The 23,558-nt window shown below is 44.2% G+C and overlaps 2 pseudogenes; both read left to right on the top strand.

Moving 5' to 3' along the window:
* Positions 1-12,817: 12,817 nt before the first annotated feature.
* LOC104639290 (uncharacterized) lies at positions 12,818-14,315 on the top strand (annotated as a pseudogene).
* A 3,553-nt stretch (positions 14,316-17,868) lies between these two features.
* LOC104634801 (uncharacterized) lies at positions 17,869-19,366 on the top strand (annotated as a pseudogene).
* The last annotated feature ends 4,192 nt before the right edge of the window (positions 19,367-23,558 follow it).

The raw sequence follows: 23,558 nt of genomic DNA on the forward strand, positions 1-23,558 counted from the left end.
CCCCCATGGCAGGATGGGGGAGAGAATCAGAGTAAAAGTGAGAAAATTTGTAGGTTGAGATAAAGACAGTTTAAAAATAAAATAAAATAAAATAAAATATTCTAAAGAAAAGGAAAATAACAGACAGAAATAAAACCCAGGAAAGACAAATGATGCCAATGAAAACAATTGCTCACCACCAATTGATATCCAGACAGTCCCCAAGCAGTGGCCCCCCCACTGACCTCCCCCTAGTATTATTGCTGAGCATGACGTCATATGGTATGGCATATCCCTTTGGTCAGCTGGGGGCAGTTGTTCCAGCTGTGTCCCCTCCCAACTTCTTGTGCATCCCCAGCCTACTCGCTGATGGGGTAGTGTGAGAAGCAGAAAAGGCCTTGACTCTGTGTAAGAACTGCTCAGCAGTAACTAAAACATCCCTGTGTTATCAACACTGTTTTCAGCACAAATCCAAACATAGCCCCATACTAGCTATTATGAAGAAAATTAACTCAATCCCAGCCAAAATCAGTACATTGTAGAATATGTAGAAACTGGTTTTGTGAGCACCATCACATCTTAAATGTCATCTTAGTTGCCTTTATCAATAGCAAGAAGAAAGGAGGCAATTATTGAGAGATTCTTATAGGAGTTAGTGTTAATTCTGTTTTACCCTCTGTTTTTGCTAATCAACCTTTAAGGAAACCTAGGCAATCAACTCAGATGCAGAAACCTGCATTGCAGAGATCTTCACTTGTTCAGATGAGTCCTGCCCTGTGTGTGAAGATGAATAGTGGGGCAGAAGCAAGTCTTTTGTCTGGTAATTTCTTGAACAGAAAGCAACTTCCTTCTGTGTGTACACATCACATTACACAGAGGATATCTATCTATCTATCTATCTATCTATCTATCTATCTATCTATCTATTGAGTGGGAACTCTTTCACTATTCAAAAATAAAGTGGAACCAGCAAACATCCTCATTAATGATATGGATGATGGGGCAGAGTGTACCCATAGCAAGTCTGCAGATGATACCAAACCGGGAGGAGTGGCTGATACACCAGAAGGTCATTCTGTCACCCAAAGGAAACTCATCAGGCTTGAGACATGGTCTGACAGGAACCTTATACAGTTCAAATAGAAGTTCAAAGTCCTGCACCTGGGGAAGAGCAGTTTCATGTACCACTGTATACTGGGGTCCACGCAGCTGGAAAGCAGCTTCGGAGAAGGACCTGGGGCTCCTGGTGGACACCAGGTTGAATATGAGCCAGCAATGTGCCCTTGCTGCAAAGGAGATGAATGGTATGCAGGGCTGCATTAGGAGTGTGGCCGGCAGGTCAAGGGAGGTGATCCTTTCCCTTTATTCAGTGCTGGTGAAAAGTACTGTGTCCAGTTCTGGCCTCCTTAGTACAGGAGAGATATGGACAGAGTGGAGAGAGTCCAGCAAAGGACCGTCAAGAAATTATTCAAGGACTGGAGCACCTGACATATGAAGAAAGGATGAGACAGCTGGGACTGTTCAGCCTGGAGAACAGAAGGATCAGGGGGATCTTGTAAATGTGCATAAATACCTAAAGGGATGGTGCAAAGTGGACGGAGCCAGGGTCTTTTCATTGGTGCCCAGTGACAGGACTGGAGGCAATGGGCACAAATGGAAACACAGGAGGTTCCCTCTGAACATCAGGAAACATCTTTTTTTTTACTGTCAGGGTGACCAGGTACTGGCACAGGTTGCTCAGAGAGGTTGTGGAGTCGTCTTCTTTGGAAATACTCAAAAGTCATCTGGAAACAGTGCTGGGCATCTGGCTCTAGGTGGCTCTGCTTGAGCAGAGGGGTTCGACCAGGTGACCTCCAAATATTCCTTCCAACGTCAACCATTCTATGGTTTTGTAATTCTTAGAAAATTAACTTCACAGATCAAGGAAGACTTTATGTCTGATAAATTCCTTCCCTCTTCATACCCCATATCTGCATATGCCCATTTCCTCCTTCTATTAGATGAAGCCTCTGCTTTGCATGTGAAAGGTAACTACATATAATGTTACTAGTTTCATAATGTTTCTTATTAAAAACAATGTTGTTCTAAAATCATTAAAAAGCAGTCAGAAAGTATTCTTCAGACACTGACAGGAATGTCCAGAGTGTATGTGACCCAAAAGACCCAAACCAAAAAGAAAGTGAAAAGCTACAACATGCCGATCTAATTACTGAAATACTCCCTGGAGCTATCAACATACCAAGTATAAACAACAGTGAGAACTGGAGCCATTCAAAATGAGAAGCAGTTGATTCATCAGGATACAAGACCTATAGAAGAGGAAAACAGAGGGATAATTCTCCTTCTCTCCTTTCTTTCCTCTTTTATAAAAATGACAATAAGGTTGTAGCTGCCTCATCCGCTGTGAAGACACTTGAGGTGGAGCAAAGATAACCCTGGATTGGTTTCTTCTCTCCAATTCTGACTCAACGACACTTTTTTGTTTCTGAGACCAGAGGTTCTTGATATAACACTGCTGTTAGCATGCTATTATAAATAAAATCCAAGCCCCACAAGTGAAAGGGTACGTCCTTCCTGTCATATTAGATTTGCACCATGGAAGATACTACTTTCATAAATAGAGGCAGTTCTGTGCTAGATTTCAACAAATATTACAACTTTCACACTGAACGTTTATCAAAATACCCCCTCAGGAGAAAAAAAAAAACAACAAAAAATAAAACCAAACCTAAACTAAACAAAATAATCTCCCCCAAAAAATAAATAGGAGATTTGCACTGCCATTCCAGACTTTGTTTAAATTTTTCATTTGCAACAGAAAGTAGGAGAAAAACAAAGGAGAGAAATTCTGACAAGGCCAATGCTAGTCATCCTTATTAACAGTATACGCCCATTTTCTGGGTGCAAAAGCTGAGTGTTTGGGACCATATTTTCCCAGTCTTGCTGTCTGAAATACTCAAAGTCTGACAGTCTTTGCAGTTAACAGCCAACAGGTAGTCAGCAGCAGTGTTAAAAGATGTCTCTCATTTGTGCTAGAAGTCGCAGAAACAATCCCATTTCCTTCCTCCTCCTCTGCCTGTGCCGCCTTTGGCCCTTGCTGAAACCTGTTTTCCCCCCGGCGCCCCCAGCCTGGCTGAGGGGCTCAGCTGTGTCCTGCGCTGGGGCCGTTGGAGCCGGCTGGGACCGGCTGGAACCGGCTGTGTGCGGCACCGGGCAGCCCCGGCCTCTCCCCACACAGGCCACACTGCAGTCCCCGCTGCCAATGCCTGGGCATGGACACTCAATCCAGTTTTGAAAACCAATGCTGAAAACCAGTGCCACTTGCTTTGAACAGGTCTAACAACTGTGCACCCCTTCCGCTGGCTGCCCCTTTCTGTGTCATTACACATAAGTAATTTGCATTTGCCTTCAGAGCTCTTCAGCTCTTCTCACCTGTATGACATCATTCACCTGGTATTGTAAGGACTTTTGCAGTTCATACTGTACAGTCTCCTTTATTTTCCACTTAGCTTTCCAGAGAAGCAATCCAGTGCTTTCCCCCAAACTCCACCTCAGGCTGTAGGCTATTTGAAGTGAAACAGGCACTGTGCTGCGACAGCCCATTTCTTATGACCATGTACAGAGAGCAGCACAAACCTTTAATGTGTGGCAGAAAATACAGGAAAATGCGTCCAGATTTCTTTTGCTTGTTATGGCCTTAACCACTTCCTTGGAGAAAACACAACAGGCTGTACTCAGGATTTAAAGGTCAGGCCTCAAAATGTGTACGTAGACATGTAGTCTCTTGCCTTCCTTGGCACCACTTAGCAAATACTTAGCCCTTACAAACTAGAAGGAGGTTTTCGGCACCAGCTTTTCACAAAAGGATAAACTGTCTTCAGACTGGAGATTTGGATTCCTGTAAGAAGCTGAGTGAAATTAAAGTTTGAAGAGCCTCTCTCTTTCTCTCTCATAAAAATGTTTATTATCTATATAAAGATCAGTGATCCAGACAGTTAATTTTCCACCCCTTTTCATTAATAAATACTTGGAATGAGACAGTCTTAAAACCTCAAACACAAAGAAACATTGTCTGTCAATCCCTATACATCAGAACAGTATTTAATCTCTGGACAAATACTCCTCTTGCATATATAGAAGCAAACGTCGAGTGTGAGCTTGAGAAAAAAAGAGACTTTGCCTTAAGGATTGGGTTTGGGCTGCTTGTTAATGCTACTTTGCATTTACTTCATTACCAGCAGGGCTCAAATTGTGTCACAGACTGCATGTCAGTACAGCACACTGCTGGTACTGTCTGGCTGGCTGCTCTGTTTTCCTCTGCTCCATGTAGTCACACCTTTCCCTTTCCTCTCTGTAACTGGGCAACAAAGCAAAAGAACTGCACAGAAAATCAGTAGGGTGGCAAAACATACCCTCCTCAGTTAGGATTGAGTCGTTACGCATGGTTCCCTCCAAGCCTTATAATCAATATTTGTTCAGACCAGCAGACTGGCATCTTGTTTTGACAAAGCTCTGAATAATTATAGAATCTAAGTTAGAAGATGAGCTGACCTTGGCTCCTTCTGTAACCAGTAAAGGACTGATTCCTCTAGAAGGGTTTTCTTTCCTTTAACTGTACAAGGAGTCTGGAGTGACTAGACTCTGCACTTAAATTCTTCAGTTAAGTTAAAAATAATAAAACATAGATTGGAAGGAACCTCTGGAGGTCTCTAACACAACTCCTTCATCAAAGCAAGGCTAACTCCAAAGTTAAGTCAGGTTACAATCTTGTCAAGTCTGTTTCCAAAAATCTCCAAACATGGACATACCACAGCCTCTCAGAGCACCCTTTCCAGTACTTCACCATTCTCCTAGGGGGAATGTGTTTTCCTTATTTCTAATCAGAATTTCCTTTCTTGAAATTTGTGACCCTTGCCTCTAATCCTCCCTGATTCCACTAAGAGGAGCTTGGATCTGTCTTCTTTAAAAGCTTCTTTTATGTAATGATGGGAGCTCTTAGCCACATTTACCCTTCTCTTCTCTAGGCTGAAGAATTCCATTTCCTTCAGCCTGTCTTTATATGCAATGTGCTGTAGACCCCTGATCATCTTAGTGGCACTGCACTGGACTGTCACTGGCTTGTTTTCAAAAGTAATGATAATTAGTAGCATGAGATCACTCTAAAGGTATTGGCACTATTCAGCAATTCCAATATATGCAGGCAAGTTCAATCATACATGGGGAAACTAGGATTTGCCATTGTACAGTTTCTTCCATTTCTGAGCTATGGCACAGTACTGATCAAATTCTCTGAAAATCACTGCTTTTCAGAATCACAATGGGGCAGTCTTGCCAAGATCATCTATTATATCCTCCAGCAAAATGATGCCTTAAAATTTCCAAAATGATTCTTTCTAAAAACAAAATAAAATCCAACAAAAAAATAGAGGACCTGCTTTAAGATCTTAAAAATGCAACTGAGCTAGTGAACTCTAAACACTGATTTTTGCATAAATCCCTTGTGTATATCTAGTGTAATTTTTCACCTGTACAACCAACTAGTCAGTATTAAGAATGTAAAGGATGAATAATCAGGAAAAATCTCTACGTCTGCACAAGAATTTTCTAATAGAATCATAGAATCGTTTTGGTTGAAAAAGACCTTTAAGATCATCAGGTCCAACTGTTAACCTAGCACTGCCAAGTCCAACCACTAAACCGTGTCCCTAAGCACCACATCTACATGTCTTTCAAATACCTCCAGGGATGGTGACTCAACCACTTCCCTGGGCAGCCTGTTCCAGTGACTGATAACCCTTTCAGTGAAGAAGTTTTATTTAGTATCCAATCTAAACCTCCTCTGGCACAACTTGAGGCCACTTCCTCTTGTCCTATCACTTGTTACCTGGGAGAAGTGACCAACACCCACCTGGCTACAACCTCCTTGCCTCTGAAGAAATGCAGAGGAAGCTCCCTCACAACAGATGATGCAATATAGGTCAAGCATGACCTAGCTAACTCTTTTCCATCCAGGGTCTAGTCTTAAAAATCCAAATAAACTATACTTATCCGTCCTATTCCACTGCATTAAATAGACTTAAATGCATGAGAATGAGTCAATACAGGAATACAGGGTCTGATACTCAGGCTTCAGTTAAGATTGGAATTAATTCCTCAGCAAAATCAAACAACACTATTTTATTGAAGAAATAGAATCATTAATGAAGTGCATTGCAAAAAAAGAAGGCTACTAGAATATTCAGTTCTACATATTTTGATTTCTTATATTACTGAAGGAAGCAGTCTCATGTGTGTGTATATATAGATATAAAAATAAAAATATATTTTTATAATTATATAAAATAGAAGTATATTGGCAACTCTAAAATACTTTGGAAGGAAAGTATTATGCAATGATTTTTATTTCTTTATATGACTTTTGTGTAGTGATTCTCAGCATTTTTTTATTATTTACACATGGGAGAATAGTTTTATATACGATTTTGAGCTATACACGTGCAGACATGCACTGACATAGACATGCACACACATAAAGACAGACTCCACCAAAGAACTGAATAAATTACATTATCTCTCACTCCCTTTTGAATTTCAATGTCAACAAATAGAAACTCAATTATTAGTATGCAGACAAATTTCCCTAAATTACACCTTTAGCCATTTTTATGACAATGCTGACAGTGTTATTACTGAGTAGAAGAGAACACCCTGCTGAACAGTATTTCCCTGCTTTTAGTATGAAACAAAGACAAAAGCAAGAAGAAAAAAAAAAGTAGAGCTTTTTTCTATATCACTTTTGATGATGTGCCTTCCATGCAAATATCTCATAGTTTTTTACAGTAATGGTACCATTAAATGCCTTGAGATTATTTGTAAGAGAAAAGTGTTACCTTGAGATTAAGACATAAAGTACTAAGTGCATTTTTAGGAACAGAGAAGATTTCTCTGTAAAGAAGTTAATGTTCCAAAGAAAGCTTTGTTTATTCGAAAGGTTTTATGGTTGTGCTGTTTTCTTCACTTAGCACCTTAATTCTCATGAACCATACGGCTGTCCAGATGTTTAAAATAAAAAGCCCATTTGGGTATTATCAGAGATTACTGAGAAAAGATATGCAGACATGATGTTTAGCTATGCAACATAAATTCTCAGGGTGTGTGGTACCCAATAAACACCATATCCTAGATCTGACGAAACTGAACCCATAAATCATAAAAACTAGGCGAAAGTCTCATAATACAATTTACCTCTTGCCAGATGCCATCTGAAAAGAATCTACTAGCCAGGGTGATAATCCTTTTTCATTTTCTTTATTTTTTTTTCCTTTCTCCCACCAAGGTATTATTGGGAAATGTGTTTACCAGGGGTGAATGTGTTTCTGCCCAACCCAGATGCACTTTTCAGATGTTCTTGTTGCTTATAATGCCTTGAGAATAGGGTTGCCTAACATCTAAAATACATACATTCCCCTTATTGCCTGAATCTTTCATCTCCTCTCCTCTGGGTTTGCCTAATATGCTCACCAAGCTATTATTGTTTTGCTTCAGATAGCTTGGCCCACTTGCCGAGTTTCATTTGCTGTCACACAGTCACAAATTACAGCATTTACTTCATGCTACCTCCATTCCAAAGTATCAGTTTGCGCTTGCTGAACTGGAGAACATGATGATGGATCAAGGCGCATTTGTGCCAATCCATCGCAAGTTGATTCTCCAAAGAATGCAGCACAGTAGTAGTCTGTGGCATTTCCTTTCCATTTTAATTTGCTTATGCTGTTTTCTAGTAATTGTTTGCTATCCCAGGCTTTGTTTCAGTCGCAGCAGTTTGCTCTCAGTTTTCTTCCTTGGCTTTTGACAGTTCATAAAAAAAGAAAAAAAAAAGAAAAAAAAAAGAAAAAAAGAAAGAAAAAAAAAAGAAAAAAAAGAAAGGAAAACAGACAGAAAAGTGATTTTTGTTCGTTACTAGTTTTTTACCTTCATAAACAAATCTTTAAAGCTAGCCAGATTTTCTGCAGGTGTAAATCACTCTAGCTCCACTGTGCATACCATTTTATGCCAGCTGAGTCTGTAATACAATACTTCTAAAATGCCAGTGATGTAGCTGTTGTCTAGACTTCAGTTTCAGCTGTAGACTCACATCTCCTAAAGGAATCAATTGCACCGTGTTCTTTATATTCACTAACAAATTGCATCTCCTGCTTCAAATCCTTTCAAAAATATTTGCTTCTAAATGTATGAGAATTCAACATTAGAGTGGGCAGTGAATTTACATTACAGGGAAATTGATTAGCATGTGTTCGAAGAACCGTTCAGTTGGCAAATCCTGAAGGAATGGGTTGGCATTTATCTTTTACTTTATATGCTCCATTAGCGGTTCAGAGTCTGGATTACGGACCATGTCCCCACTACTGTAGCTGCAATGCCTGCACAGAACAACAGGAGAGTCCTCCCTTCTTGAAGAGTACAGTTTTAATGCTAATTTAACAATAGGATTCTTCAATCAAATTCATCCATATAAGAAAATTGAAAAGCTTTAATTCCATATTCTTTTTTTTAATCCACAACAATAAAAACATAGTGACATAATTGACACAATATGGGCATAATGATTTTAGTTTGTAAAATTCATTTTTTGTGTTGTCACAGTGGGTTATGTAGCATAACTAACATTGCTGTGAAAACTCTAGCTTGGATTTCCTTTGTGTTGCCTGTTAAAATTACTGATGTTCAGTTATTGATGCCATTTTTTCCCTGTGTTTGATTGGCATTGGGGGTCAATTCCTCAAAGCAGTGCACAGCCTTACTTGCATGTTCTCTCTGATCCATCAAAGAAAATCCGTTGCCATTTTGCAGAAAGTGCCTGCTTTTCTTCTCCCAGTAATTCTTAGAAAAATCTAAGCTGATGTGCTCGTTAGAGGATATGAGTAGAAATAATATCTCATAAGGAAGACTTGCATGATGAAGGCTTGTGAGTTAGTAGCAAGGTCACCAGTTCATCATGACAGTATTCAAAGTTAAAAATTTATTTATTTAGCTAGAGTCCCCTGTACTATCACGTAGAACTTAGGACTTTGTGTTTGGCTTACAGTCCCTGACGTGTACCTTGGAAATATGAAGGATGTGAGAAGGAACAGTCTTTCTGCTGGCAGGATAGGGTTAGTCTGGATTTGCTGGACTTTCTGTGCAGTGCTCTGGTATCCTATTTTATTGAAGCATTTATACTGGCTTCTAAAGAAATATCTTGCCAAGCTGAGATGATCAAGGATTGCAATTATTGTTCCTAATTAATAGCAATCATAAGAATGCATAGTCTTACTATTTAAAATTTTTTTGCATTTTATTTTTTGTGTTTTTTTTTTTTTTTACAAGTTGCAATAACTATAAAATCATCCACTGTACTAAAAAAGGACAATTACTTATTAGAATAAATTTTGTTAATTGGAGAACAGGTTGATAAAACTACATTATGAGTTAGGACCTAAAAAGAAGTTAAAGTTTCTAGATATGAAGAAGCAGACAAAATCAATAGAAATGGTTTGCTTTCTTTTGAGCAAAGTTAAACTACATACACAAAAATAGCAGGATATTGGGTTTGATTAGTAGACAAATTAGTTGTCTTCAAATTAATCAGATGATAGAGTTTCACATCTGAGTTTAGAAAGTATGATTCTCAGCACTGAATGAAAAAGCAAACACCTTAACAATCTTTAAAACTTCCTGAGACTTTGAATGCTGTCTGACTGACAATGTGGTAGGTGCTGAGTGCCGGAGCCCACCACATACATCTGGGACACACAAGGCCAAATTTCTCTGCTTTTCTGGCCAAGATTCATCCCGTCATCAGAGGCAGGAGGATCACATCTCAGAAAGGCTTAAGCTGACTTCAGTAAAGTCTTGTCCACTGCATTGACTACAGAGAAAGCGTACAGTAATAATAGAACTAATTTAGTCTTGTCAGGTAACAAGATTACAGTTAAATGAATCTGGGCCTTTATGTCTAAAACCTCAGCGCCCACACACAAAGCAGTGCCTGGCTTTGGTGACAGGTGGATAAGTAGAATGACAGACTGGTTTGGGTTGGAAGGGACCTTAAAGATCATCTAGTTCCAACCCCCCTGCCATGGGCAGGGACACCCTCCACTAGACCACATTGCCCAAAGCCCCATCCAACCTGGCCTTGAACACTTCCAGGGATGGGGCAGCCACAACCTCTCTGGGCAACCTGTTCCAGTGCCTCACCACTCTAACAGTAAAGAATTTCTTTCTAACATCTAATCTAAATTGACCCTCCTTCAGCTTAAACCCATTACCCCTTGTCCGATCACTACACTCCCTGATAAACAGTCCTCACCAGCTTTTCTGTAGGCCCCTTCAGAAACTGGAAGTCCTCAATTAGATCTCCCCGGAGCCGCCTTTTCTCCAGGCTGAACAACCCCAACTCTCTCAGCCTGTCCTCATAGGAGAGGTGCTCCATCCCTCTGATCAGCTTCATGGCCTCCTCTGGACTCTCTCCAGCAGCTCCATGTCTCTCCTGTACTGGGGCCCCCAGAGCTGGATGCAGTACTCCAGGTGGGGTCTCAGGAGAGTGGAGTAGAGGGGCAGGATCACCTCCCTTGACCTGCTGGTCATGCCTCTTTTGATGCAGCCCAGGACATGGTTGCATCATGTCGGCTCATGTTGAGCTTCTCATCAATCAATACCCCCAAGTCCTTCTCCTCAGGGCTGCTTTCAATCCATTCCCCACCCAGCCTATAGTCGTGCTTGGGATTGCGCCAACCCACGTGCAGGACCTTGCACTCGGCCTTGTTGAACTTCATGCAGTTCACACGGGCCCACCTCTCCAGCCTGTCAAGGCCCCTCTGGATGGCATCCCTTCCCTCCAGCGTGTCGACCACACCACACAGCTTGGTAAACATCGGCAAACTTGCTGAGGGTGCACTCGATCCCACCGTCCATGTCGCTGACAAAGATGTTGAACTGTGCTGGTCCCAGTACTGGTCCCTGAGGAACACCACTCGTCACCGTTCTCCACTTGGACATTGAGCCATTGACCACAACTCTTTGAGTGCGACCATCCAGGCAATTCCTTATCCACCGAGTGGTACATCTCTCCAATTTAGAGACAAGGATGTCATGTGGGACAGTGTCAAATGCCTTGCACAAGTCCGGGTAGATGATATCAGTTGCCCTTCCCTTATCCACCGACGCTGTAACCCCATCATAGAAGGCCATCAAATCTGTCAGGCACAGTTTGCCCTTAGTGAAGCCGTGTCGGCTGTCAGCAGTCACCTCCTTATTTTCCATGTGCCTCAGCCTAGTCTCCAGGAGGGTCTGCTCCATAATCTTGCCAGGCACAGAGGTGAGACTGACTGCCCTGTAGTTCCCTGGGTCTTCCTTTTTTCCCTTATTAAAAATGGGGCTTATGTTCCCCCTTTTACAGTCAGTGGGAACTTCGTCGGACTGCCAGGACTTCTCAAATATGATGGCGAGTGGCCTGGCCACTTCATCTGCCAGTTCCCTCAAGACCCACAAATGCATCTCATGAGGTCCCATGGACTTATGCACCTTCAGGTTCCTTAGATATTCTTGAACCTGATCTTCTCCTACAGTGGGCAGTTCTGCATTCTCCCAGTCCCTGCCTTCTGTGACCTGGGCAGTGTGGCTCAAGCATTTGCCAGTGAAGACTGAGGCAAAGAAGTCTCTGAGTACCTCAGCCTTCTCCATATCCTGGGTAACCAGGTCACCCATTTCATTCTGGAGGAGACCCACATTTTCCCTCTGTGAGAAACTGGACTGTAAGAACTTTTGTCTCAAAGATCGCTTTGCTCAAGCGGGAAACCCCTCCAGCTACTGAGCGCGATAAGGACGATAAAGACGATTGCTGGGGCGTAAGGATGATTGCCGGGTCGTCGAGACTTTCAAGCTGCAAAAAACGCCTTGCCAGGTCATGTGCCACAGAGTCAGATAACAGCCGCGTGAAGAATGGGGCTGGAACTGTGTGTATGCATGTGCAGGAACGTGGAAGCCATGTTGTATGTGCCATCGTGAAGACCGCCAGCAGTATAAAAGGGGACTGCCAAGATGAGGATGGTGCGCCTTCGCCCACCGCCACAGAACAAGAGATTTGGACTCTCCCAAGACGGACCTCTGAGACGCTGTGGACCCGCGCCGTGCCTTCGTCCATGGGACGCTGTGGACCCACGTCTTCGTCCGCCGTCGCAGAACGAGAGATTTGGACCCCTTTCCCCCACTGAGACACCGTGGATCCGTGGCGGTGACTATTCTTGCGATTCTATCCCAGAGTCTTGCTTGGTTTTCTGCTTTTCTTTTCTGCCCTGTCCTATCGCTCTTATCGGTTACCTTTACCTTTTCTTTTTTTTACTCTTTTCATAATAAAAACTGTTTCTGGTATACGGCATTTGACCTCGTTTGTGTCTTAATCTTGCTCTTGGGATCGTATCGAAACCTGCCCGATATCGGATCGGGACTTTTAAATTGGCGTCACGGACAGGATCCCTTGAAGCGAGAGTACTGCATTTTACCCTGTTTTGCATAATGAGTGTACCTCTCAGGAACGTAAGGGGGTCGGCTTGTTGTCTTGTTTGAAAGTCATGTGCTGCCTTCCTGAGAAGACTGCTTCCCTGCTTTGAATAAAAGCTCTTCCTCTCCGGAATGTAAGGGGGGTGGACTTGTGCTTTGTTTGAAACTTGTGTGCCGTATTGTATTGTTTCCCAAATACTTGAGACCTCTCAGGAACATAAGGGGGGTGAGCTTGTTTTGTTTGAAACTTACGTGCTGCCTTCCTGAGACGACCGCTTCCCCACTTTAAACAAAATGAGTGATGATAGAACCGTTCCTTCGGGAAGTTTTGTTTGATTTTCTGGAGAAACACAGAGCGCAACCCTCTGTGCCCAGGGTGGACTGGGCTCAGGGAAATTGGCATAATTTGCAGAGCGTGGTTGACCGAATGGGCGCCTTGTACAAAGATGCGAGACTAAGAGCAGGAAAAGGAAAAGCAGTTATTTGTGCCGTTCTTGGTGCTAGCTTAGCCACCGTGGTAGAGGCTAGAGATCGTTGCTGTACTGCGGAGTCCCTAACTATCTAATGCCTTCAAAGCCTTACCCGGTCCCTTCAGGAGCAAGTGGCGGAATTAAAAGAACAACTTAAGGTGGAAAAGGATCAAGTGAAACATTTGCAGACTGCCCTTAAGGATCGGCTCCTTGCGGATACTACCTGCGAGGAAATTCCCCCAAGATCTGAAATTGGCTACCCCTTTAACGACCTGCAGGCAGTGAAAGAGAAAGTAGAGAAATTAGAACTGCTTTTGCTGCAACCCTTGGTCAAGACCGAGTACATTTATGACGATGAGCAGGACCAGTCCCCCCAAGTTACAACCAAGGAAGTCCCTTATACTGCTGTCGAGTTGATGAAACTAAAGAAGGAATTTGGCCGAACCCCCAAGGAATCAGAAACAGAGTATGTGTGGAGAGTGTCGCTGTCTGGGGGGGACCAGATTCTGTTAAGTGAAAGAGAGGCAGAAGGGTATTGGGGACCAGGAGTGTTTTTAACTACTGGGAACCACCATTCCCCCTGGTCTCTGATCCAGCGGGCAGCCTATTGGGCAGGTAGCTTGAACCCCCTGGAGAGGGGGGACCCTCTTGCGATTACGGGGACTGTGGATCAATTAGTAGAGAGTGTGCAGAAGGCAGCTTCTCTGCAGATGATGTATGATCGAAAGTTGGAACCTAGACAGGAGTCCCCAATGATGATGCCGGTAGATCCTGAACAAATGACCCCCCCTTATAAGGGGACTCCCCAATTCCTTGAAACCAATTGGTATACAATTACAGGGGAAAATACAAGCAATGCCCCAAGGCAACAGAGTTGCGGCTGCTTTAGAAGGACTTATGCCGCATCGCTGACCCTTGGACAGGAAAATGTGGACCTGGGGGGAGGTGGCTCAAGAACTGATCAATTATGGGCGCAAGTATGGCCCCATTAACCCTCCAACTGCCAAAACGGACCCCAGGGGCTTGAGGCGAGCGGAAGTAAAAGTAGTTCCATGCCCTGGGAATGATAGGAGAGTACCTCTCTCCAAACCACCGGGAGGGACAGACATCCCGAACAGACATAATAGACTGTGGGCGGAGGGACAACAGAAGGGGATCCCATGTGACTTAATGGACGGACTGCCAACACACAAATTAGAAAAGTTGGTAACAGGATGGCCCACTAAATCGACAAATGGAGAAGTATATTTTGAGGATACTGCTCCCAGTGCACCCTCCTTGATTGATTTATCAGAAATAAATGCCTCCCAAAACCCAGCGGGAAACTAGATCCTTTGCCCTTCAGTGGTGAGCGGAGGGGCGAAGGTTGGATACATATCAGACAGCTCACTGAGAATGGCCAGGGTGATTTGCTAATTACAGGCCTCATAGGACCAAAACAAGTTCTAGTCACGTTTTTTGATAGATACTGGTGCCCAAATTTCAGCTATTAGAACAAAAGATGCTGCTAATTGTGGAGTTACATCCTCCAAGCAAACACTGTGGCAGATGCATTTGGCAATGTTAAACTACAGGCATTGGCAATGGTCAGCCTGTGTCTGCCGGGAGAAAATAGTGCCACTGCAGTGGCTATGGTAGTGGGAGAGCTTCCATTCAACCTCTTGGGACTTGATGTTCTGAAAGGGAAGACCTGGATTGATAATAAAGGGAGACAGTGGTCATTTGGCTCTCCCACTGTAGATATTCAGCTGCTACAAGCTGCGCCACTACTTCCCCCTTCGAAGCTTACAAATGTTAAACCTTATCCGATAACTTTGGGGGCCAGAGAGGGAGTAAATGGATGCCCAAAAATCACAGCATTTTGTCCAAAGGCTCCAACCATTATGCCAGCCCCATGTGGCTCTGATTATCCCAAGAATCCATCGCACTTTCCAGGCCAGCCCGTTTTGGTTGAACTCCCCACTGTGGGGGCCGTACCCCTGGTACCGGAAACCCCAATGAGTAAGTATGCCTGGAAAGCAAAAGATGCCTGTGGGAAGGAACACAAGATTAACACAAGGTGGATTATTCCATCCTTCTAACCATCACACTCTTCTGGTTCCTGGAAGGGAACTGAGTTTGTTTTCTTTTCTCTTTCAGGTGAAAGTTCTGGAGCCTGTCTGAAGGAATTCATGAACACTTGAAGTTGCTAATCACCTGTGGAGTTTTGTCAGGGATTGTTTTGTTAATCTTTATAGGATACAGAGTGTACTATTGCAAATAGTGTTTTGGCTGGCCATTATCACCATCTTTAATAGCGGGGGAAGCTTCTGCGCTCCCGCCCCCCAAAAAAATTGTTATGGCAAAATGAATTTGTTGCTTTAGGCCAACAAGTAGCTAACGCTTTTAATCTTACTAAGTGTTGGGTTTGTGGTGGACCGTTAGGTTTAGAAAGTTGGCCATGGACTGCTATCCCCATTTCCCCTGAATGGCTGGTGAGCAACTACAGTGAAATTAAAAATGATGCCTATTGGGAAGACAATACATCACTGCCCTGGCCAGTATGATACCCAACTCATGGAGAATATTGTATAGCCTCCAACAACATCAACACTGGAAACTACCTAGGACGATCTAACTGTAAATTGACTTACAGCTATGGTAGTACTTCCACTGGGAGGATAGACTTGAGATGGTGAAATGAAACAGGTGGTATTTGGTATCTGGAGGGATTCTGGTCCCCAGATGGGAGCTTAAGGTCCCACTGGGGAGGGTTAATGAATTGTTCCTGTTCATATAATAGTTCGGTAGGAGCCTATTACTGTACTAATTGTACTTCAAATAACTCCCTCATAACCCCCTCAAGTCCGTGGGCACAAGGCAATTATTGGGACAATCCAAAAGGGTCAAATTCATGGAGCCCCTTTGCCAACGGGCATCGTGCTCTGAAGGGACATTATCGGGTATGTGGCCAATCTGCTTATAAACTGTTAACAGCAAATTGGACTGGGGTGCGTTATGTGGGGGCAATTCGCCCCTGTTTTTTTCTACTCCCAGAAATGAAGGTGACGGGTTGGGTGTTAAGGTATATGATGATCTCAGTCGACATCGGCAGTCCATTGATACCTCTATAGCAAGTGGAAGTAGTCAAACCTGGGGCAAAGATGAGTGGACCCCTCAATGTATCGTAGAACATTATGGACCTGCCACCTGGAACTCCAATGAGTGGGTTAGCGGTGCTCGAGAACCTATCTACAATTTAAACATTATTCGATTGCAAGCCGTCCTAGAGATTATTACCAATGAGAGAGCCCGTGCTCTTGACCTATTAGCGGACCAAGCCACGCAAATGCGAGCAGCAATATTTCAACATCGTATGGTTCTCGATTACCTGTTAGCCGAAGAAGGGGGTGTCTGTGGTAAACTAAATGATTCTAACTGTTGCTTAAAGATTGATGACAACGGGAAAGTTGTCAAACAAATTGCCACAGGAATATGGAAGCTGGCCCATGTCCCTGTTCAGACATGGAAAGGCTGGGACATTGACTTATTCTCCTGGCTCCCAGGTGGCCCATGGGTTAAGCGAATCTTATTCTACTTGTTATGTGTTTTTGCCATGCTGATGTTTTTACCAGGTATTATTCCATGTTTTATACAATTGATTCAACATGTTGTAACCAACATGCAATTTGTAACTACTGTTTCACCCGACGGTGTTAAGCAAATTCGTGCCGCACGTCGATCCACGCCGTCAGTAGTGCAAATTGTATGAGGTGCTCTTTTCCAACCTTTTTCTATACAACTACCTTTTCTCAAAACAGCCATGGGTCCTGAAGCAATCTTTGAGCCACGGGGTGGTGTGAGAAACCGGACTGTAAGAACTTTTGTCTCAAAGATCGCTTTGCTCAGCTACTGAGTGCAATAAGGACGATAAAGACGATTGCCAGGGCATAAGGATGATTGCCGGGTCGTCGAGACTTTCAAGCTGCAAAAAACGCCTTGCCAGGTCATGCGCCACAGAGTCAGATAACAGCCGCGTGAAGAATGGGGCTGGAACTGTGTGTATGCATGTGCAGGAACGTGGAAGCCATGTTGTATGTGCCATCGTGAAGACCGCCAGCAGTATAAAAGGGGACTGCCAAGATGAGGATGGTGCGCCTTCGCCCACCGCCACAGAACAAGAGATTTGGACTCTCCCAAGACGGACCTCTGAGACGCTGTGGACCCGTGCCGTGCCTTCGTCCATGGGACGCTGTGGACCCACGTCTTCGTCCGCCGTCGCAGAACGAGAGATTTGGACCCCTTTCCCCCACTGAGACACCGTGGATCCGTGGCGGTGACTATTCTTGCGATTCTATCCCAGAGTCTTGCTTGGTTTTCTGCTTTTCTTTTCTGCCCTGTCCTATCGCTCTTATCGGTTACCTTTACCTTTTCTTTTTTTTACTCTTTTCATAATAAAAACTGTTTCTGGTATACGGCATTTGACCTCGTTTGTGTCTTAATCTTGCTCTTGGGATCGTATCGAAACCTGCCCGATATCGGATCGGGACTTTTAAATTGGCGTCACGGACAGGATCCCTTGAAGCGAGAGTACTGCATTTTACCCTGTTTTGCATAATGAGTGTACCTCTCAGGAACGTAAGGGGGTCGGCTTGTTGTCTTGTTTGAAAGTCATGTGCTGCCTTCCTGAGAAGACTGCTTCCCTGCTTTGAATAAAAGCTCTTCCTCTCCGGAATGTAAGGGGGGTGGACTTGTGCTTTGTTTGAAACTTGTGTGCCGTATTGTATTGTTTCCCAAATACTTGAGACCTCTCAGGAACATAAGGGGGGTGAGCTTGTTTTGTTTGAAACTTACGTGCTGCCTTCCTGAGACGACCGCTTCCCCACTTTAAACAAAATGAGTGATGATAGAACCGTTCCTTCGGGAAGTTTTGTTTGATTTTCTGGAGAAACACAGAGCGCAACCCTCTGTGCCCAGGGTGGACTGGGCTCAGGGAAATTGGCATAATTTGCAGAGCGTGGTTGACCGAATGGGCGCCTTGTACAAAGATGCGAGACTAAGAGCAGGAAAAGGAAAAGCAGTTATTTGTGCCGTTCTTGGTGCTAGCTTAGCCACCGTGGTAGAGGCTAGAGATCGTTGCTGTACTGCGGAGTCCCTAACTATCTAATGCCTTCAAAGCCTTACCCGGTCCCTTCAGGAGCAAGTGGCGGAATTAAAAGAACAACTTAAGGTGGAAAAGGATCAAGTGAAACATTTGCAGACTGCCCTTAAGGATCGGCTCCTTGCGGATACTACCTGCGAGGAAATTCCCCCAAGATCTGAAATTGGCTACCCCTTTAACGACCTGCAGGCAGTGAAAGAGAAAGTAGAGAAATTAGAACTGCTTTTGCTGCAACCCTTGGTCAAGACCGAGTACATTTATGACGATGAGCAGGACCAGTCCCCCCAAGTTACAACCAAGGAAGTCCCTTATACTGCTGTCGAGTTGATGAAACTAAAGAAGGAATTTGGCCGAACCCCCAAGGAATCAGAAACAGAGTATGTGTGGAGAGTGTCGCTGTCTGGGGGGGACCAGATTCTGTTAAGTGAAAGAGAGGCAGAAGGGTATTGGGGACCAGGAGTGTTTTTAACTACTGGGAACCACCATTCCCCCTGGTCTCTGATCCAGCGGGCAGCCTATTGGGCAGGTAGCTTGAACCCCCTGGAGAGGGGGGACCCTCTTGCGATTACGGGGACTGTGGATCAATTAGTAGAGAGTGTGCAGAAGGCAGCTTCTCTGCAGATGATGTATGATCGAAAGTTGGAACCTAGACAGGAGTCCCCAATGATGATGCCGGTAGATCCTGAACAAATGACCCCCCCTTATAAGGGGACTCCCCAATTCCTTGAAACCAATTGGTATACAATTACAGGGGAAAATACAAGCAATGCCCCAAGGCAACAGAGTTGCGGCTGCTTTAGAAGGACTTATGCCGCATCGCTGACCCTTGGACAGGAAAATGTGGACCTGGGGGGAGGTGGCTCAAGAACTGATCAATTATGGGCGCAAGTATGGCCCCATTAACCCTCCAACTGCCAAAACGGACCCCAGGGGCTTGAGGCGAGCGGAAGTAAAAGTAGTTCCATGCCCTGGGAATGATAGGAGAGTACCTCTCTCCAAACCACCGGGAGGGACAGACATCCCGAACAGACATAATAGACTGTGGGCGGAGGGACAACAGAAGGGGATCCCATGTGACTTAATGGACGGACTGCCAACACACAAATTAGAAAAGTTGGTAACAGGATGGCCCACTAAATCGACAAATGGAGAAGTATATTTTGAGGATACTGCTCCCAGTGCACCCTCCTTGATTGATTTATCAGAAATAAATGCCTCCCAAAACCCAGCGGGAAACTAGATCCTTTGCCCTTCAGTGGTGAGCGGAGGGGCGAAGGTTGGATACATATCAGACAGCTCACTGAGAATGGCCAGGGTGATTTGCTAATTACAGGCCTCATAGGACCAAAACAAGTTCTAGTCACGTTTTTTGATAGATACTGGTGCCCAAATTTCAGCTATTAGAACAAAAGATGCTGCTAATTGTGGAGTTACATCCTCCAAGCAAACACTGTGGCAGATGCATTTGGCAATGTTAAACTACAGGCATTGGCAATGGTCAGCCTGTGTCTGCCGGGAGAAAATAGTGCCACTGCAGTGGCTATGGTAGTGGGAGAGCTTCCATTCAACCTCTTGGGACTTGATGTTCTGAAAGGGAAGACCTGGATTGATAATAAAGGGAGACAGTGGTCATTTGGCTCTCCCACTGTAGATATTCAGCTGCTACAAGCTGCGCCACTACTTCCCCCTTCGAAGCTTACAAATGTTAAACCTTATCCGATAACTTTGGGGGCCAGAGAGGGAGTAAATGGATGCCCAAAAATCACAGCATTTTGTCCAAAGGCTCCAACCATTATGCCAGCCCCATGTGGCTCTGATTATCCCAAGAATCCATCGCACTTTCCAGGCCAGCCCGTTTTGGTTGAACTCCCCACTGTGGGGGCCGTACCCCTGGTACCGGAAACCCCAATGAGTAAGTATGCCTGGAAAGCAAAAGATGCCTGTGGGAAGGAACACAAGATTAACACAAGGTGGATTATTCCATCCTTCTAACCATCACACTCTTCTGGTTCCTGGAAGGGAACTGAGTTTGTTTTCTTTTCTCTTTCAGGTGAAAGTTCTGGAGCCTGTCTGAAGGAATTCATGAACACTTGAAGTTGCTAATCACCTGTGGAGTTTTGTCAGGGATTGTTTTGTTAATCTTTATAGGATACAGAGTGTACTATTGCAAATAGTGTTTTGGCTGGCCATTATCACCATCTTTAATAGCGGGGGAAGCTTCTGCGCTCCCGCCCCCCAAAAAAATTGTTATGGCAAAATGAATTTGTTGCTTTAGGCCAACAAGTAGCTAACGCTTTTAATCTTACTAAGTGTTGGGTTTGTGGTGGACCGTTAGGTTTAGAAAGTTGGCCATGGACTGCTATCCCCATTTCCCCTGAATGGCTGGTGAGCAACTACAGTGAAATTAAAAATGATGCCTATTGGGAAGACAATACATCACTGCCCTGGCCAGTATGATACCCAACTCATGGAGAATATTGTATAGCCTCCAACAACATCAACACTGGAAACTACCTAGGACGATCTAACTGTAAATTGACTTACAGCTATGGTAGTACTTCCACTGGGAGGATAGACTTGAGATGGTGAAATGAAACAGGTGGTATTTGGTATCTGGAGGGATTCTGGTCCCCAGATGGGAGCTTAAGGTCCCACTGGGGAGGGTTAATGAATTGTTCCTGTTCATATAATAGTTCGGTAGGAGCCTATTACTGTACTAATTGTACTTCAAATAACTCCCTCATAACCCCCTCAAGTCCGTGGGCACAAGGCAATTATTGGGACAATCCAAAAGGGTCAAATTCATGGAGCCCCTTTGCCAACGGGCATCGTGCTCTGAAGGGACATTATCGGGTATGTGGCCAATCTGCTTATAAACTGTTAACAGCAAATTGGACTGGGGTGCGTTATGTGGGGGCAATTCGCCCCTGTTTTTTTCTACTCCCAGAAATGAAGGTGACGGGTTGGGTGTTAAGGTATATGATGATCTCAGTCGACATCGGCAGTCCATTGATACCTCTATAGCAAGTGGAAGTAGTCAAACCTGGGGCAAAGATGAGTGGACCCCTCAATGTATCGTAGAACATTATGGACCTGCCACCTGGAACTCCAATGAGTGGGTTAGCGGTGCTCGAGAACCTATCTACAATTTAAACATTATTCGATTGCAAGCCGTCCTAGAGATTATTACCAATGAGAGAGCCCGTGCTCTTGACCTATTAGCGGACCAAGCCACGCAAATGCGAGCAGCAATATTTCAACATCGTATGGTTCTCGATTACCTGTTAGCCGAAGAAGGGGGTGTCTGTGGTAAACTAAATGATTCTAACTGTTGCTTAAAGATTGATGACAACGGGAAAGTTGTCAAACAAATTGCCACAGGAATATGGAAGCTGGCCCATGTCCCTGTTCAGACATGGAAAGGCTGGGACATTGACTTATTCTCCTGGCTCCCAGGTGGCCCATGGGTTAAGCGAATCTTATTCTACTTGTTATGTGTTTTTGCCATGCTGATGTTTTTACCAGGTATTATTCCATGTTTTATACAATTGATTCAACATGTTGTAACCAACATGCAATTTGTAACTACTGTTTCACCCGACGGTGTTAAGCAAATTCGTGCCGCACGTCGATCCACGCCGTCAGTAGTGCAAATTGTATGAGGTGCTCTTTTCCAACCTTTTTCTATACAACTACCTTTTCTCAAAACAGCCATGGGTCCTGAAGCAATCTTTGAGCCACGGGGTGGTGTGAGAAACCGGACTGTAAGAACTTTTGTCTCAAAGATCGCTTTGCTCAGCTACTGAGTGCAATAAGGACGATAAAGACGATTGCCAGGGCATAAGGATGATTGCCGGGTCGTCGAGACTTTCAAGCTGCAAAAAACGCCTTGCCAGGTCATGCGCCACAGAGTCAGATAACAGCCGCGTGAAGAATGGGGCTGGAACTGTGTGTATGCATGTGCAGGAACGTGGAAGCCGTGTCGTACGTGCCATCGTGAAGACCGCCAGCAGTATAAAAGGGGACTGCCAAGATGAGGATGGTGCGCCTTCGCCCACCGCCACAGAACAAGAGATTTGGACTCTCCCAAGACGGACCTCTGAGACGCTGTGGACCCGCGCCGTGCCTTCGTCCATGGGACGCTGTGGACCCACGTCTTCGTCCGCCGTCGCAGAACGAGAGATTTGGACCCCTTTCCCCCACTGAGACACCGTGGATCCGTGGCGGTGACTATTCTTGCGATTCTATCCCAGAGTCTTGCTTGGTTTTCTGCTTTTCTTTTCTGCCCTGTCCTATCGCTCTTATCGGTTACCTTTACCGTTTCTTTTTTACTCTTTTCATAATAAAAAACTGTTTCTGGTATACGGTATTTGACCTCGTTTGTGTCTTAATCTTGCTCTTGGGATCGTATCGAAACCTGCCCGATATTGGATCGGGACACCCTCGTCCTCCTTTTATCACTAACATACCTATAGAAGCTTTTCTTGTTGTCCTTGACATCCCTGGCCAGACAAATTTCTATCAGGGCTTTGGCTTTCCTAACCTGATCCCTGGCTGCTCGGACAGTTTCTCTGTATTTCTGCCAGGCTACCTGCCCTTGCTCCCACCAAGCACTGTAGGAGTGTCACAGGTCTGCAAAATCATGGGTGGTCTGGGGAAAGTGAATAGGGAATGGTTATCCTCTTCTCAGCACAAAACCTAGATATCACCAAAAGTAACAAGTGTCAGATTCAAAGAAGCAAACAAGAGGCAGTGATTCTTCACACAATGCGTAGTTGTACTTTACCTCAAGAGATTTTACTCTAGATCGGGAGACATCTAAATGCCACAGAAACTTTAGTTACTCATTTACCCAAAATTTCTCTAGCTGCTTTAAGTTCCTCTTCAACGCCACAGAATATTTCTGTTCTAGTAGGGCTTTGATGTTTGATACAAATATCATTCTGCTTCGTCAGGATCCTTCCTGGAGGAGTGTGGTCCATTAAAGATTCTCACAGAAAGCCTCATACAAGTCAAAAGTTTGGGACATCATCGATTTTCTTCTCTCTGCCTTGAACTTTTCTTCCATAATGACTTTCCCATGAGGTGGGAGAGTGCAGGTTGATATCCACCTCTACCTGTAGAGATTCAGTCCTCTTCTTTTGTTTTCCAAGTAAGCTACTTTAACAGTCTAGATGCAAAACCGGGTAGGGGAATGAGGGAATTTGTGGATATTTGTCATTCTTTACTCCCTCCTGAGGAAAGTAATCTGCTAGATAGCAAAACAATTTGAGATTCATGAAACCCGGCAGAGCACAAGTGGGAGCATAAGTCTGTAGCCGAGTGATTAGGACCCCCTGGAGACCTAATTTACTCCTCCAACAATACTATTGCATGTGAAAACTGTTGCAGGATAAACCACATAATATTAACTTCTTTCTCACTCTAATGCA

Source organism: Balearica regulorum, chromosome 2 (assembly GCF_011004875.1).
Source record: "Balearica regulorum gibbericeps isolate bBalReg1 chromosome 2, bBalReg1.pri, whole genome shotgun sequence".
Lineage (NCBI taxonomy): Eukaryota > Metazoa > Chordata > Aves > Gruiformes > Gruidae > Balearica > Balearica regulorum.